Source organism: Biomphalaria glabrata, chromosome 17, assembly GCF_947242115.1.
Source record: "Biomphalaria glabrata chromosome 17, xgBioGlab47.1, whole genome shotgun sequence".
Taxonomy (NCBI): Eukaryota; Metazoa; Mollusca; class Gastropoda; family Planorbidae; genus Biomphalaria; species Biomphalaria glabrata.
This window is the reverse complement of record NC_074727.1, coordinates 19,383,343-19,400,602: the sequence shown is the minus strand read 5'-3', so window position 1 is coordinate 19,400,602 and position 17,260 is coordinate 19,383,343. Positions and strand designations below refer to the sequence as shown.

The 17,260-nt window shown below is 37.5% G+C and overlaps 1 protein-coding gene across 5 annotated transcripts in view; it reads right to left on the bottom strand.

Annotated features, from left to right (window-relative positions):
* Window positions 1–17,260, bottom strand: part of LOC106060225 (uncharacterized) — a 65,656-nt gene that overhangs the window by 38,748 nt on the left and 9,648 nt on the right. Inside the window, exon 2 of one of the 5 annotated variants that reach the window (XM_056015669.1) lies at window positions 13,533–13,856. The exons of the other annotated variants lie outside the window; for them this stretch is intronic. The gene's annotated coding sequence lies outside the window, so the exon portion shown is untranslated. The remainder of the gene's footprint in view (window positions 1–13,532; window positions 13,857–17,260) is intronic. 5 annotated transcript variants of the gene reach the window in all.

Genomic DNA, 17,260 nt, shown 5'->3' with positions numbered 1-17,260 from the left:
CTCAAAAACATATGTAGGATTTTTTGTATATGGAGTGCATGATGGTCTAGATCTAGTAGTAATAGAAAGATTTTAAACAGATATTCCGCGTTATTGGAAAAAAAACTTGACTAAATATCAATTTAGTTTAATTACTTCTTTTTTGTTTACTTCTTCTAATGTATTGAAATCTACAGGTTAAGAGAAAATGGAAGAGTACGTGTGTAAATAAAACATCTGGAGAGAAAAGGAAGTTCAATTATTAGTTTTTAAATATTAGTATGTTAGACTTAAAAAGAAAAACTTTTTGGTGAAAAAGTATGCAGTGACGTATCGACCGTGAAAGTTGCTATTCGTTCTAGGCACAGGGTAAGTAACAATAAGTTAAATGTTCATACCATTTCCCGCTAGCCAAAGTGGAAGAAGTAGTGATAAGTAAGATACATATATATGTATACACATATTAAGATGTATAATAATAATAATTTAATATTATTATAAAGTAAAAAAATTCTAAAAGAAATATACACACACCCGATAGAATCGACATGTGTGACGCAATAAGGCTTCAGGGTACTTGAAGAAAGCTGGTAATGCAAAACAGCGTACGGTGTATGGCTAAGCGGCCTAAACCTCTTACTTACCTAACAACAAGGCTCGTGTTCGAATCCCGTTGTAGACCAGAAATTTTTTCATTGAGTTTGTGTTTGCCTAGCGCCCACAGGCAGCAAGATACCGTTCGCTCAGATACCCCATTGCCCAACATACCCATTCGATCATAACGCACTCAGCATGAAAGACGCGAGATACAAAATCAGTTAATCCAATGCTGAAGGAACTAACGGACAAAATGGTCAAATCCCATGAATATGTTTATGTTAAATATTCTTCAAGATACCTAGACAGACTAGAGGCGGCCTGCGGAAGTGGCGAGTGGGTCAAACCGAGGTCATTCGTTATAGAAGGCCTGAACACTATCTTGCAACGTCACAACCTGTGGTCAGTTAGATCAATAGCTCATTGCCACGTCACAGGTCTCGCGCCTTGGAAAAAAAAAAGGGGGGGGGATATAAGTAGAAGACGTATTATAAAGATGTGTTGATAAATGTCGATGTTGGCCACGAGTTCGAACTAGACTCATTCAACAGAACAGTTCATAGATTGATTGAATAACAAAGAATAAGGGAACAGTCTGCGCCGTCTCTAATCTATCTATGCTACAAGCCGGTCGTCCTTCGTCCTGTCCGTTGGTCTCTATCTCCGTTCTTACTTTTTAATTATTCGTCACGTCACTTCCGGAAAAACCCAATTAAACACAAACTTCTACGCGTCTTTCTATTGTGTCATAACACAATCGTTTATTTAAAAACAAAATACTTCCAAGTTATCAAACAGTCAAGACTTTATGTTTACAACAAATTGTACATATGATTTAACAAAAAGGCTATTTTTTTTGTATTAAATATTAATATATTTATTTATATTAGGTCTACCGGTTGTCGTTCTTTATAACGGAGATATAAATAGATCGCAGTGCACAAACGGTTGAAAAACTATTACGACATAATGGACACAATGGACGTGTACTATATCCTATTTTAACGTTACGCGTGAAAAGCGCCACCTAGGGATAAATTACTATTTAATAACATATTCGGGCTTTCGACTAGAATCTCGTTTCTTCTAAACAAACATTCCACTCAAACCGGCTGTGAATTGAACGTAGGATAGCGCGCAGTGTTGGTGCATTGAATGGCGCAGCACTTGAGTCTGTTGATAGCGAACGACAATTTTAACTAGGTATTTTTTTAAAAGTCAGATGTGTTTTTAAATACTTCAAGTAGATGTAGATCTTCGTGCTTCTGTCAATGAGGCGACGAATTTTTTTTTTTGTGAAAAAGAGAAATAATACATTTAAAACGGAAAATTAACCCACCCAAATATGGTCGAAGAAATGATTTTGATTATTGTTTAGTTAAAAAAAATATTTTCTATTGTTTACTACCAAAATGGCTCTTTAAGCTAGGTCCCTCATCAATACTTTGATAGATTCTTAACACTAGACTTCAGTGTCGCCTAAACATATAAGCCTATATGAACCTAAGCTTACATGAAAGACTCAAACCTACGTGAGCCTAAGCTTACATGTACCTAAGCTTACATGAAAGAATCAAACCTACGTGAGCCTAAGCTTACATGTACCTAAGCTTACATGAAAGAATCAAACCTACGTGAGCCTAAGCTTACATGTACCTAAGCTTACATGAAAGAATCAAACCTACGTGAGCCTAAGCTTACATGTACCTAAGCTTACATGAAAGAATCAAACCTACGTGAGCCTAAGCTTACATGTACCTAAGCTTACATGAAAGAATCAAACCTACGTGAGCCTAAGCTTACATGTACCTAAGCTTACATGAAAGAATCAAACCTACGTGAGCCTAAGCTTACATGTACCTAAGCTTACATGAAAGAATCAAACCTACGTGAGCCTAAGCTTACATGTACCTAAGCTTACATGAAAGAATCAAACCTACGTGAGCCTAAGCTTACATGTACCTAAGCTTACATGAAAGAATAAAACCTACGTGAGCCTAAGCTTACATGTACCTAAGCTTACATGAAAGAATCAAACCTACGTGAGCCTAAGCTTACATGTACCTACGCTTACATGAAAGAATCAAACCTACGTGAACCTAAGCATACATGTACCTAAGCTTACATGAAAGAATCAAACCTACGATCCAACGCCTACATGAACCAAAGTTTACTTAGCCAACGCCTACATGAACCAAAGTTTACTTAGCCAACGCCTACATGAACCAAAGTTTACTTAGCCAACGCCTACATGAACCAAAGTTTACTTAGCCAACGCCTACATGAACCAAAGTTTACTTAGCCAACGCCTACATGAACCAAAGTTTACTTAGCCAACGCCTACATGAACCAAAGTTTACTTAGCCAACGCCTACATGAACCAAAGTTTACTTAGCCAACGACTTCATGAACCAAAGTTTACTTAGCCAACGCCTACATGAACCAAAGTTTACTTAGCCAACGCCTACATGAACCAAAGTTTACTTAGCCAACGCCTACATGAACCAAAGTTTACTTAGCCAACGCCTACATGAACCAAAGTTTACTTAGCCAACGCCTACATGAACCAAAGTTTACTTAGCCAACGCCTACATGAACCAAAGTTTACTTAGCAACGACTTCATGAACCAAAGTTTACTTAGCCAACGCCTACATGAACCAAAGTTTACTTAGCCAACGACTTCATGAACCAAAGTTTACTTAGCCAACGACTTCATGAACCAAAGTTTACTTAGCCAACGACTACATGAACCAAAGTTTACTTAGCCAACGACTACATGAACAAAATCCTACCTAAACCTAAGCCTACAAGTACAAGAGCCTATAAGCCTACGTGTACCAAGTCTGCATGAATAAAGTCCGATAGGAAGCTAAGGTTACATGGACCTAATCTTTAGGAGGTTTTGGAAATAAGCAAATGGGGGGCTTATAAAGAGTATTCTGTATCCTACTATTTTTTCGCTAACCCGCCCATATACATTCTTATCTTGTATCTTATAAAAGGAACGTTGTCTCCAGTACCTTGTTATTTAGGCTAGGAACATTTAGATAGGCCTAATTTTATATAGGTACAATTTCCTATAGGGCTAATTTTGTATAGGACTAATTTTATATCGGTACAATACAGGGCTAATGTACATGTCCTAAGTCTACATAGATGATAGATTTGAATTTAAGTACTGCAGTTTTAATCTTGTTTAGGCCTTATTTTATAAAGGCCTAAATGTTCATCGGACAAAATTTACATAGACTTCAATTTGATAACATTTATATAGGCATGAATTTAAATAGGCTCGGTGGCTGAGTGGTTCAAGCGCTTGGCTTCCGAACCTGAGATCCTCGGTTTGAGTTTGACTGAAATTTTGAATTTCGTGAATTTTAGGGCGCCCTGAGTCCACCCAACACTAGTGGGTACCTGGCTTTATTTGGGGATTGTAAAGGCGGTTGGTCGTTGCTGACCACATGACACCTTGTCGTTAATCGTTTGCCAGAAAGAAACAGATGACCTTAACATCATATATCTCGCATGGTCTTAAAGGAGAACTGGCTTTAAATAGAGCTTAATTTACATAGGACTAAAGAACGAATCGATCAATTTTCTTAAAGCATGTACAAATATAAGGCTTAATTCTTTGAGAAGACCAAATCATTTTATTAATAAATGTACATAGGTCTAAATATAGGCCAACGAGACTGCGTTCGTAATAATGTTGTCTCTATTTGCCAGTAATTATCTACTTAAAACTCATATAGAACTAAATATGATATTTACAAATACATTGACCCTGAATTTATTTTTTACTATATTTACATAGACTTATTGAATTTAATTCTAAATTTTCGTATTACACAAGGCAGAATTTATATACTGCAATACTAAATCTTATAAAGAGCTGAAGGTTTTACATTTCATTCTACTATATAGCCATATTAAGAGCAGAATAGCACACATACTTCCAAAACGTATTGATTTTCTCCCTTTAGTGTGTAATTGTATTGTAATATAATCTTGACATTTGTATCAAACTGTCGTTTAAAACGTAATTATTCAACAGAGTTTTCCAGCTGAGTTATTCACCCCACTCATGTATCACTGTGTACACTCTATGTGTACTCAGGGGACAAGGTGCCTTGAATGTACGACATGGTGTTGCACCTACTGATACCATTGAACAGTCAGAGCTCTCCTTTGAATGTACACATCTGGTAGAATGTAACATCTTCTCTCACAAATTACAGAATTTCCTTTAAAGAGAAAATAATAACGCCCTGCGCGTATCTCTAGGGCGCCTCACTGTGTCCCTCAGCTCTAAGTGGGTACCTGACATGAGTTGGGGGGAAAGTTAAGGCGGTTGGTCGTTGTGCTGGCCACATGACACTCTCGTTAACCGTGCGACACAGAAACATTATATTTGCATCTGTCCTATACATCGCAAGGTCTTAACACGTTATACGAAAGGTTTAATCTAGTGCATGTTAAGTAGAGACAGAATCTTTTCTAATTCAGTTTTACTGAGCATACCATAATGGGACTAGAAAACAAGCGAAAATTTAAAATACTTTTATAAAAAAACAAATATTATACCAATTGTAATTGTTAATATCAAAAGTGCCATATTAATTAGCTGTACTTCGTTTAATCCATTACTTCCAAATCATCAGCAAAGAGTTTAAATGTTCAAATTATAGTACTGTTGTTGTTTTTATAGGGAGTTCCAAAAAAAATATATTATTGGACTATGTGGATGAGCATTGTATCTATAGACATGTAATAAAAGTATCTTAGAGAAATAGCGAAGTGCTACGTGAAAGCAAAGAGGATTAGTATTCTGTAATTGTGATTTCATTGACAATAAAATGTGTATGCGTTGTGGTTGTGTTAAGTATTATCCGAAGGCTTAGCGTCACCTGTAATACCTGAACTACTTGCATGTCCCAAGACAGACAGACAGACAGACAGACAGATAAATAGTAGATATATATATAGAGAGAGATAGATAGATAGATAGATAGATAGATAGATAGATAGATAGATAGATAGATAGATAGATAAATAGATAGATAGATAGATAGATAGATAGATAGATAGATAGATAGATAGATAGATAGATAGATAGATAGATAAATAGATAAATAGATAGACGGACGGACAGACGGATGAACACATACACAGACAGACAGACAGACAGACAGATAGATAGATAGATAGATAGATAGATAGATAGATAGATAGATAGATAGACAGATAGATAGATAGATAGATAGATAGATAGATAGATAGATAGATAGATAGATAGATAGATAGATAGACAGATAGACAGATAGATAGATAGATAGATAGATAGATAGATAGATAGATAGATAGACAGATAGATAGATAGATAGACAGATAGACAGATAGATAGATAGATAGATAGATAGATAGATAGATAGATAGACAGACAGATAGATAGATAGATAGATAGATAGATAGATAGATAGATAGATAGATAGATAGATAGATAGATAGATAGATAGACAGATAGATAGATAGATAGACAGATAGATAAATAGATAGATAGATAGATAGATAGATAGATAGATAGATAGATAGATAGATAGATAGATAGACAGATAGATAGATAGATAGATAGATAGATAGATAGATAGATAGATAGATAGATAGATAGATAGATTGTATTGGCAAACTGGATACACCAGAAATATTAATAGTGTATCCGCTATGTATGAAAATCTCAAGGTCTAAATATATCTTTTGTTTGTTAAAAATGTATCTGCTTAAATAGTATATCAGACATTTACAGCTAGAAACCAACCACTGTTGACTACTAGTGAAAGGTGACCGTTATTGTAACATCGACACGCACGAATAACTTTCCGTTAGGGCCCTATATCATTTTAAATAGTTGTGATAATCATGTTGACATAAACCCCCGACCCGATCCCGCCTCATTCCTCGTGTTATTACTAGTTTATTTTGTTCTGATTTTGTTTTGAACGTATTGGTTTACATAACATCACAATCTGATCGACATCACAATCTGATCGACATCACAATCTGATCGACATCACAATCTGATCGACATCACAATCTGATCGACATCACAATCTGATCATCACAATCTGATCGACATCACAATCTGATCATCACAATCTGATCGACATCACAATCTGATCGACATCACAATCTGATCGACATCACAATCTGATCGACATCACAATCTGATCGACATCACAATCTGATCGACACCACAATCTGATCGACATCACAATCTGATCGACATCACAATCTGATCATCACAATCTGATCATCACAATCTGATCGACATCACGATCTGATCGACATCACAATCTGATCGACATCACAATCTGATCGACATCACAATCTGATCGACATCACAATCTGATCATCACAATCTGATCATCACAATCTGATCATCACAATCTGATCGACATCACAATCTGATCGACATCACAATCTGATCGACATCACTATCTGATCGACATCACAATCTGATCGACATCACAATCTGATCATCACAATCTGATCGACATCACAATCTGATCGACATCACAATCTGATCATCACAATCTGATCGACATCACAATCTGATCGACATCACAATCTAATCGACATCACAATCTGATCGACATCACAATCTGATCGACATCACAATCTGAATATCACAATCTGATCGACATCACAATCTGATCGACATCACAATCTGATCGACATCACAATCTGATCATCACAATCTGATCATCACAATCTGATCGACATCACAATCTGATCGACATCACAATCTGATCGACATCACAATCTGATCGACATCACAATCTGATCGACATCACAATCTGATCATCACAATCTGATCGACATCACAATCTGATCGACATCACAATCTGATCATCACAATCTGATCGACATCACAATCTGATCATCACAATCTGATCGACATCACAATCTGATCATCACAATCTGATCGACATCACAATCTGATCGACATCACAATCTGATCAACATCACAATCTGATCGACATCACAATCTGATCGACATCACAATCTGATCGACATCACAATCTGATCGACATCACAATCTGATCATCACAATCTGATCATCACAATCTGATCGACATCACAATCTGATCGACATCACAATCTGATCGACATCACAATCTGATCGACATCACAATCTGATCGACATCACAATCTGATCATCACAATCTGATCATCACAATCTGATCGACATCACAATCTGATCGACATCACTATCTGATCGACATCACAATCTGATCGACATCACAATCTGATCGACACAATCTGATCGACATCACAATCTGATCGACATCACAATCTGATCGACATCACAATCTGATCATCACAATCTGATCATCACAATCTGATCGACATCACAATCTGATCGACATCACAATCTGATCGACATCACAATCTGATCATCACAATCTGATCGACATCACAATCTGATCGACATCACAATCTGATCGACATCACAATCTGATCGACATCACAATCTGATCGACATCACAATCTGATCATCACAATCTGATCGACATCACAATCTGATCATCACAATCTGATCAACATCACAATCTGATCGACATCACAATCTGATCGACATCACAATCTGATCGACATCACAATCTGATCGACATCACAATCTGATCATCACAATCTGATCATCACAATCTGATCGACATCACAATCTGATCGACATCACAATCTGATCGACATCACAATCTGATCGACATCACAATCTGATCGACATCACAATCTGATCATCACAATCTGATCATCACAATCTGATCAACATCACAATCTGATCGACATCACAATCTGATCGACATCACAATCTGATCGACATCACAATCTGATCGACATCACAATCTGATCATCACAATCTGATCATCACAATCTGATCGACATCACAATCTGATCGACATCACAATCTGATCGACATCACAATCTGATCGACATCACAATCTGATCGACATCACAATCTGATCATCACAATCTGATCATCACAATCTGATCGACATCACAATCTGATCGACATCACTATCTGATCGACATCACAATCTGATCGACATCACAATCTGATCATCACAATCTGATCGACATCACAATCTGATCGACATCACAATCTGATCGACATCACAATCTGATCATCACAATCTGATCATCACAATCTGATCGACATCACAATCTGATCGACATCACAATCTGATCGACATCACAATCTGATCATCACAATCTGATCGACATCACAATCTGATCGACATCACAATCTGATCGACATCACAATCTGAATATCACAATCTGATCGACATCACAATCTGATCGACATCACAATCTGATCGACATCACAATCTGATCATCACAATCTGATCATCACAATCAATCGACATCACAATCTGATCGACATCACAATCTGATCGACATCACAATCTGATCGACATCACAATCTGATCATCACAATCTGATCGACATCACAATCTGATCGACATCACAATCTGATCATCACAATCTGATCGACATCACAATTTTATCGACATCACAATCTGATCATCACAATCTGATCATCACAATCTGATCATCACAATCTGATCGACATCACAATCTGATCGACATCACAATCTGATCGACATCACAATCTGATCATCACAATCTGATCGACATCACAATCTGATTGAAGATAATGTAGGACACTTGAATATGTTATTTTATTGCAGAGAATTCTGGACCATGGAATAGTATTGTAATAATTTTGTGTACCAATCCCATTTTTTAAAGCTTTTGTATGAATTAGTACGATATGCTTACATATGTGTTATATTTTACCATTAAAATTTAGGGTAACATTAGATTAAGTTTTATTGAATCTGGTCTTGAAATGGTATATTGTCATATAATGTTGGCTTAAAGCAAGGGGTGGCAGAGCCAAATTTGTTTGGAAATCTGTGATTCATTGTAGTTTATACGAATCTAGTTAGTCAGACCGAAGGGCAGGCCTTACGAATTGCGGGCCCAGCTTAATGTATGCTTGCGAGGCCCCTATTCTAATACTTTTTTTTTACAATAACAATTATTACTATTAATTAGATAATTATACAGGCAGATTGTGAAACAATGTGCTACAGCCAAACAGAGCCTGCGGCGCTACTGATCCCAAACTGTGTCGGATGTTCCGTTCCTTTGGTCACATCAGCTGCGAGGAGGGGGGGGGGAGGAGCTGTGTGGGCGACATCGTTTCGGCCATAAACAATGCCCAGGCTTTCATCTCGCTTTGTTTGAGATGAACCATAGTCAATCTAGGACTGAAGGAGGCCAACAATATCAGCATTTATGATACAACATACATAGGGAAAGTTCCTATGTAACTCAAACGCAATAGGTGCCAGTGAGTTAATAGGGAAAGTTCCTATGTAACTCAAACGAAATAGGTGCCAGTGAGTTAATAGGGAAAGTTCCTATGTAACTCAAACGCAATAGGTGCCAATGAGTTAATAGGGAAACTTCCTGTGTAACTCAAACGCAATAATTGCCAATGAGTTAATAGGGAAAGTTCCTATGTAACTCAAACGCAATAGGTGCCAATGAGTTAATTAAAATAACGTCAATAGTACGGTACACTAAATATATTAAACTACATCTTTAAAAGATTGTGACAAGAGCTATGACAGACAATGACATGCTTAATGTACATTGTGGGGCCATTGTCAGGCGCAGGGCCTAATTTTGAAGCAACATGTCAAATCGGCCTAAGGCCGGCCTTGTCACAGTGGATCGGATAAAATGTGATAACATTTCTGGCTGTAAACTTAACTTTTGAACTTTTGTTTCTAAGGAAGGATAAGGAGCGTTTCAAAATGTGAGAGCTTGATTGTTCTTTCAATTTGAAATATATTTGTCTGACGTCTCTTTAGAGCCTACATCATTTCACTATCAGCATCATAACAGACAAATGCATTCGTTTTAAAAAGAAAGCCAAAAAACTACAAGCAATAAGTAAAATGCTTGTTTGTTTGTAATTTTTTTTCCACATGTTTCGACGTTCCTTCAGAGTTGAAGAAATTACTGTCTGTTCCAAACCTCCCGCAGGACGACGGGGGATAGCAGAGGGCAGGGTATGAACCCGGGACCCGACCGAACGACAGCCCATCGCGCATACCCCAAGACCTGGCAGCCATCCAATAAATCTGACCAATACAATGTTTAAAGCATATAGGAATAAAAATATAATGTTACATTTTATAACTAGATTTGATAGTCAATAAAACTTATGCAAACCACAAAGAAAACACAATTGAAGACTTAAAGTCGACAGTGAACTGCATACAAAACTGTGGTGCACATCACATCCCAACTAGCGATAAATAACTCTTGTAGACTTGCAAGTTCAATATACCCCTTTAGAATTATGGGTGGTCGCTTTTCAGATAGCTTTTTATATTTTTGTTTAAAACAAACAATATGTCTAGTCCAATGAGAATTAGATGTCATGGATAAAACTAGACTTGTCCAGTTTCCTGTCATATATGACATGGCAATGTCAATTCCCACACCTTTTTTTGTATTTTATTGCCACTGTGTGTCAAAGGTCACCTGTCAGTTCTGTATAAGCTCATACAAAAAGGAAAAAAAATATTTTATAACTTCAGTTCATTCGATACGAAATTCAATAATTTATGCTACATTTATTATATCATCTATGACAGAAACACTATAAATAGCTACTACTTTGGTGTAACCGGTGTACAGAATAAAAAAAGATTTGTTCAAATGCTTTTGAATTTTTCACTTTTGCAGCACTGCAGAATTCAATTTTCAAAGTTCTTCCGATTTCAGATCAATTTTTGAAACGTTGGTCATCCTCATCAAACTCCATTTGAGTGAGGGCTTGAGAGGCTTAGATTTCACTTTGCAAAAGCCCTGGAAAGAAACCTTGCTGTTTTGCGTAGTTTTTAAAGTTTTAAAGTTGGTAACAAGGACGCTCAATTATTAGCGTCTTTGACATAGTCTGGAGCCGCAGTGGATGAGTGGTAAAGCGCTTGGCTTTTAAACTGGGGTCCCGGGCTCGAATCCTGGTGCAGACTGGGATTTTTAATTTCGGGATCTGTGGGTGCCTCTGAGTCCACCCAGCTGTAATGGGTACCTGACATTAGTAGGGCAAAAGTAAAGGCGGTTGGGCGTTGTGCTGGCCACTTGACACCCTTGTTAACCGTAGGCCACAGAAACAGATGAAGCAGATCTGCCTTATAGACCACAAGGAGAAACAGATGAAGCAGATCTGCCTTATAGACTACAAGGAGAAACAGATGAAGCAGATCTGCCTTATAGACCACAAGGAGAAACAGATGAAGCAGATCTGCCTTATAGACCACAAGGAGAAACAGATGAAGCAGATCTGCCTTATAGACCACAAGGAGAAACAGATGAAGCAGATCTGCCTTATAGACTACAAGGAGAAACAGATGAAGCAGATCTGCCTTATAGACTACAAGGAGAAACAGATGAAGCAGATCTGCCTTATAGACTACAAGGAGAAACAGATGAAGCAGATCTGCCTTATAGACTACAAGGAGAAACAGATGAAGCAGATCTGCCTTATAGACTACAAGGAGAAACAGATGAAGCAGATCTGCCTTATAGACTACAAGGAGAAACAGATGAAGCAGATCTGCCTTATAGACCACAAGGAGAAACAGATGAAGCAGATCTGCCTTATAGACCACAAGGAGAAACAGATGAAGCAGATCTGCCTTATAGACCACAAGGAGAAACAGATGAAGCAGATCTGCCTTATAGACCACAAGGAGAAACAGATGAAGCAGATCTGCCTTATAGACTACAAGGAGAAACAGATGAAGCAGATCTGCCTTATAGACTACAAGGAGAAACAGATGAAGCAGATCTGCCTTATAGACTACAAGGAGAAACAGATGAAGCAGATCTGCCTTATAGACTACAAGGAGAAACAGATGAAGCAGATCTGCCTTATAGACTACAAGGAGAAACAGATGAAGCAGATCTGCCTTATAGACTACAAGGAGAAACAGATGAAGCAGATCTGCCTTATAGACCACAAGGAGAAACAGATGAAGCAGATCTGCCTTATAGACTACAAGGAGAAACAGATGAAGCAGATCTGCCTTATAGACCACAAGGAGAAACAGATGAAGCAGATCTGCCTTATAGACTACAAGGAGAAACAGATGAAGCAGATCTGCCTTATAGACTACAAGGAGAAACAGATGAAGCAGATCTGCCTTATAGACCACAAGGAGAAACAGATGAAGCAGATCTGCCTTATAGACTACAAGGAGAAACAGATAAAGCAGATCTGCCTTATAGACCACAAGGAGAAACAGATGAAGCAGATCTGCCTTATAGACTACAAGGAGAAACAGATGAAGCAGATCTGCCTTATAGACTACAAGGAGAAACAGATGAAGCAGATCTGCCTTATAGACTACAAGGAGAAACAGATGAAGCAGATCTGCCTTATAGACTACAAGGAGAAACAGATGAAGCAGATCTGCCTTATAGACTACAAGGAGAAACAGATGAAGCAGATCTGCCTTATAGACTACAAGGAGAAACAGATGAAGCAGATCTGCCTTATAGACTACAAGGAGAAACAGATGAAGCAGATCTGCCTTATAGACTACAAGGGGAACTTTGACTTAGTCTAGTTTTGTTTTTCTAGTTATACCAATAGATGCAAAAACCAAAAACACAGGCGCCCCAAAGGCAGACCACGAGTACTGTGGCGTAGAGGCGGATCTACAACAACAAAAGTCCGGGCCAGGAGAAGCACAAGATAGATCAGAATGGAGAGATGAGCTAAAGCAGGCCAGGGCCCCCCATTGGCTCGTAGCGCCACTGGGGTGGATCGATTTACAAATAGATGATGCTCAATAAAAAAAAGTCTTACCTTACAAATGTATCCGTATCTACACCACATCAAAATTAGGTCAAAGCTTCGTTTTTCTTCAAGAAATTATTAAACGTGTATGTCGGAGCCTCAGATCTAGATCTACACACTGTGCGAATGTTCTGTCGACTCTATTTTATAAGCTACAAGTCCTCTAATTTCAAGATAGGTACACAAAACTTAGGAGTGATTCTTTTAGGGCTTCACTCTCTGTGTCAACGTTCTGACCATAGGAGTACATTCGAGTTACTTAATTCAGTTCAACGTTGACGACTTGAAGGTCCTCATGCCCTGCGAGGTGTAACTAGCCTGAGAAGCGACCACCTGTGTAAATATACTAGGATTCGGTGTGGAACTAACGTGAACCTCAAATTAGGAAACAAACAAATACACACACACACATCATTATATAGGAAGGTCCAATCCAGGCGAAAAGTGTTTTCTACCAAACCTTTTTCCTAACAGATATGAAGTTCGTATCAAATTCCTATTATGTGTTGAGTCCTAAAGCGCTTGGCATCCAAATCTGGGGTCCTGGGTTCGAATCTTAGTGAAGTCTGTGATTTTGAATTTCGGGAATTTTAGGGCGCACCTGGGTCTACCAATCTCTAATGGGTACCTGACATTAGATGGGAAAAGTAAAAGCGGTTGGTCGTTGTGCTGGCCATATGACACCCTGCTCGCTAACCGTTGGCCAAAGAAACAGAAACAGATGACATTAACTTCATCTGCCCGTATGGTCTGAAAAGGGGAACTTTTTTTTCTTTCAAATGTAAATTTAGCCCCAGGTTTGGAAAACGTTGCACAATAATGATCTGGGCGTAGGTCACAAGTGGAAGGATGACGAGCCCTGTGCTATGATAATTAATCGGATGTGTTTTATTGGAAAAAGGTTGAACAACTATATTCAAAGGAAAATGTTTTTACTTTGAATCAGCAGAGTTTATGTTTGTCTATTTTCTTTTATTGTATGAGAAGTTTGTCAAAATACAAACGCTGCAATGAAAACCTCTCAACCTATCTATCTCTCTCTCTCTCTCTCTGTCTCTCTCTCTCTCTCTCTTAATCTCTCTCTCTCACGCTCTAAAATAGTTCTATGAATGATATATTTAAAAAAAAGCAAAACATAATCAAATCCTTTAAAAAGAAAAAAGCAAAAGCTTATCTTAGGGAAAGAACTCCACACCATATATTTCTCAATAATGAGGATGCTCTCTTATGTTGTTCAATATCAAACAAAATAATTAATTTGTTTACATTTCAATAGATTCATGTTGTTGTTTTTTAGGTACAATAAAAAATTTTTTCAATTTGCTGCTTGATCTGAGAATGGGTGTGTGTACAATTATCTAAGAGGACAAACCCTAGATATTTGCCCATATTCCTGAATACTGAAGGATTAATGTCTCTTACTGATATTAAACTAAATAATTAATTACCAGTACTTAATTAACTCTTTTTTTTAATTGACTCATGTAGTGTCTATGCCAATGAATAATTATGCCAAGTTTCAACTTGATCCGAAAATGGGTGTGGAAAAAATAACATGTACAAACATTTTACCAGACAGACAGACAGATAGACAAAGGGAATTGATAAAAGCTTTGTAAAAAGGGCAGTGGGAAAATATGTATAATATGGCGGATATTACAAAGGGTATTATGAACCTAAGGGAGGTTATTATGAACTTAAGGGAGGTTATTATGAACTTTACAATATCTTTTTTTTTAATAAAAGGAAACATTGTTGCATTCCAGTTGCAAAAAAAAAATCATACAAAGAACAACATTGTCACAAATGTGTAATTTGATTGTGGGGACATGACTTCATGTGAATACATAATAAGCGTATACATTTAGACACAGTGCAATATCAATAACATTGGCGCTGTGTGTGTGTGCTTGCGTTTGTGAATGATAGTGTAGCTGTAGTCGACCACCCGGGGTTTTATGCATTCATAGACCTTAGACGTATCATGAATTCTACTTCGCTGTACATATTTGTAGAATTCAGATTATAATTTATTTATTTATATGGAAGCGCAGTGGCTAAGTGGTAAAGCGCTAGGTTCGAATCCTGGTATACTCTGGGACTTTTAATCATGGGATCTTTAGGACGCCTACGACTCCCTCAAGCTCTAATGGGTAACTGACGAAAGTTGGTCGCTGTGCTGGCGACAGTCCCAGATTGTCTTTACATCGTGGGCCCTAAAGACCTTTTAGGAAACTACTTATATATTTGTATACACATGCTTTAGAGTTATAGGGTAAAATCTGTCTGAGATTTAAACAGTTCTAGTGTAGAGTTATTTCTATTCATTACATTTATTCAACTGCATTCAAGAAGACTAAACGCTTTCGTTCAGGTCAGTAGATGCTAACCATTTGCCTAGCGTTTCAAGAGACCTAGTCTCAACTCCCGGGCCTCGAGTTCAAATCTCGGTGAACACTTGGATTTTGAACTTCGGGATTTTTAGGACGCCCCTGAGTTCGCCCCCGACTATGATGGGTACCTGGCAAACTTCTGGGAAGTAAAAGTGGTTGGTCGTCGCGCTGGCCACATGCAACCCTGGTTAACCGTCGGCCATAGAAACTAGAAACATTTCCCCCCCCCACTCTAGATCGCAAGGTCTGAGAGGGAGCTTGAATTTAAATACCTATTTGAACTGAGTTGTGTTTGCTGAGCACCCAAAGGATAGCACGGAAACCTTCTCTTTGACACACCCTCCGGCCACATGCTCCGGCCACTCCCTCCGGCCACATGCTCCGGCCACACTCTCCGGCGAAAAAAAAAAAAAAGAAAGCAGAAGTAAAAAAAAAGTATTGGTTTGTGTCACTAAACATTTGTATGTCAATTTGACAAAAACTCAATGAACTCAAAGAAATATTATTTGATGAAGTTTAACCGATGCCTTTGCGATCGTGACTGGTGCCAAGTTTTTCTAAGACCAGAGAAGTAATAATAGACTCATTTTTTTTTCGTCCCCCTCACGTGGGAAAATGTATCATTTGTATAGTTTGTTAGCTAGGGCATTGACTTTTATGTGTATAGATAAGGTTTGTTAATCTCGTTTTTGAGAAACTTTTTGCATATATAATTTAATAAAAGAAAAATTGTAAGACTAAAAGTGGACTTTGGATCTTACTTTTAGAAAATAATGTTGTATAGAGTTAAGGGAGTCTTCTACATAGTGTTTTGATTATTATCTGTTTTTTTAACTTTCGGATAATTTTTTTACATGTTATGTTATGAAGGCTAGACAATTGATGCCAGTCGATGTATTTTCGTAGAAGGTCAATAATTTGTGAACATTGTGATTAAGACAATGTTAATTAACAAATCCAATACAACGTTTTCTCTGTGATTTATTAACATACACACAATCTTTGGTAAATTCTCTACATCAACATACAGTCCTAGATTTAATCTTTAGATAAACATTTAATTATTCCATCTCATTCTAGCTATCTTTCAATTCTTAGTGTACACAAGGCTTATCTCCCATTAGCATGGTGTGTGTGTTTTTCTTCCTATATATTATGTATAAAAACAAAATTAATTAATTATGAATGATTGATCAAAATCATCTCTTTGTTATTGATTTATGTTTTGTTAGGGGCAATAAATAATTGTACAAACTTTCTTCCATGATTCGAGAGTTGGAAGTGGGAGAAATAACGTGTACAATATTTGTAAGAGACAGACGAGACAAGCTGATATAAGCTTGG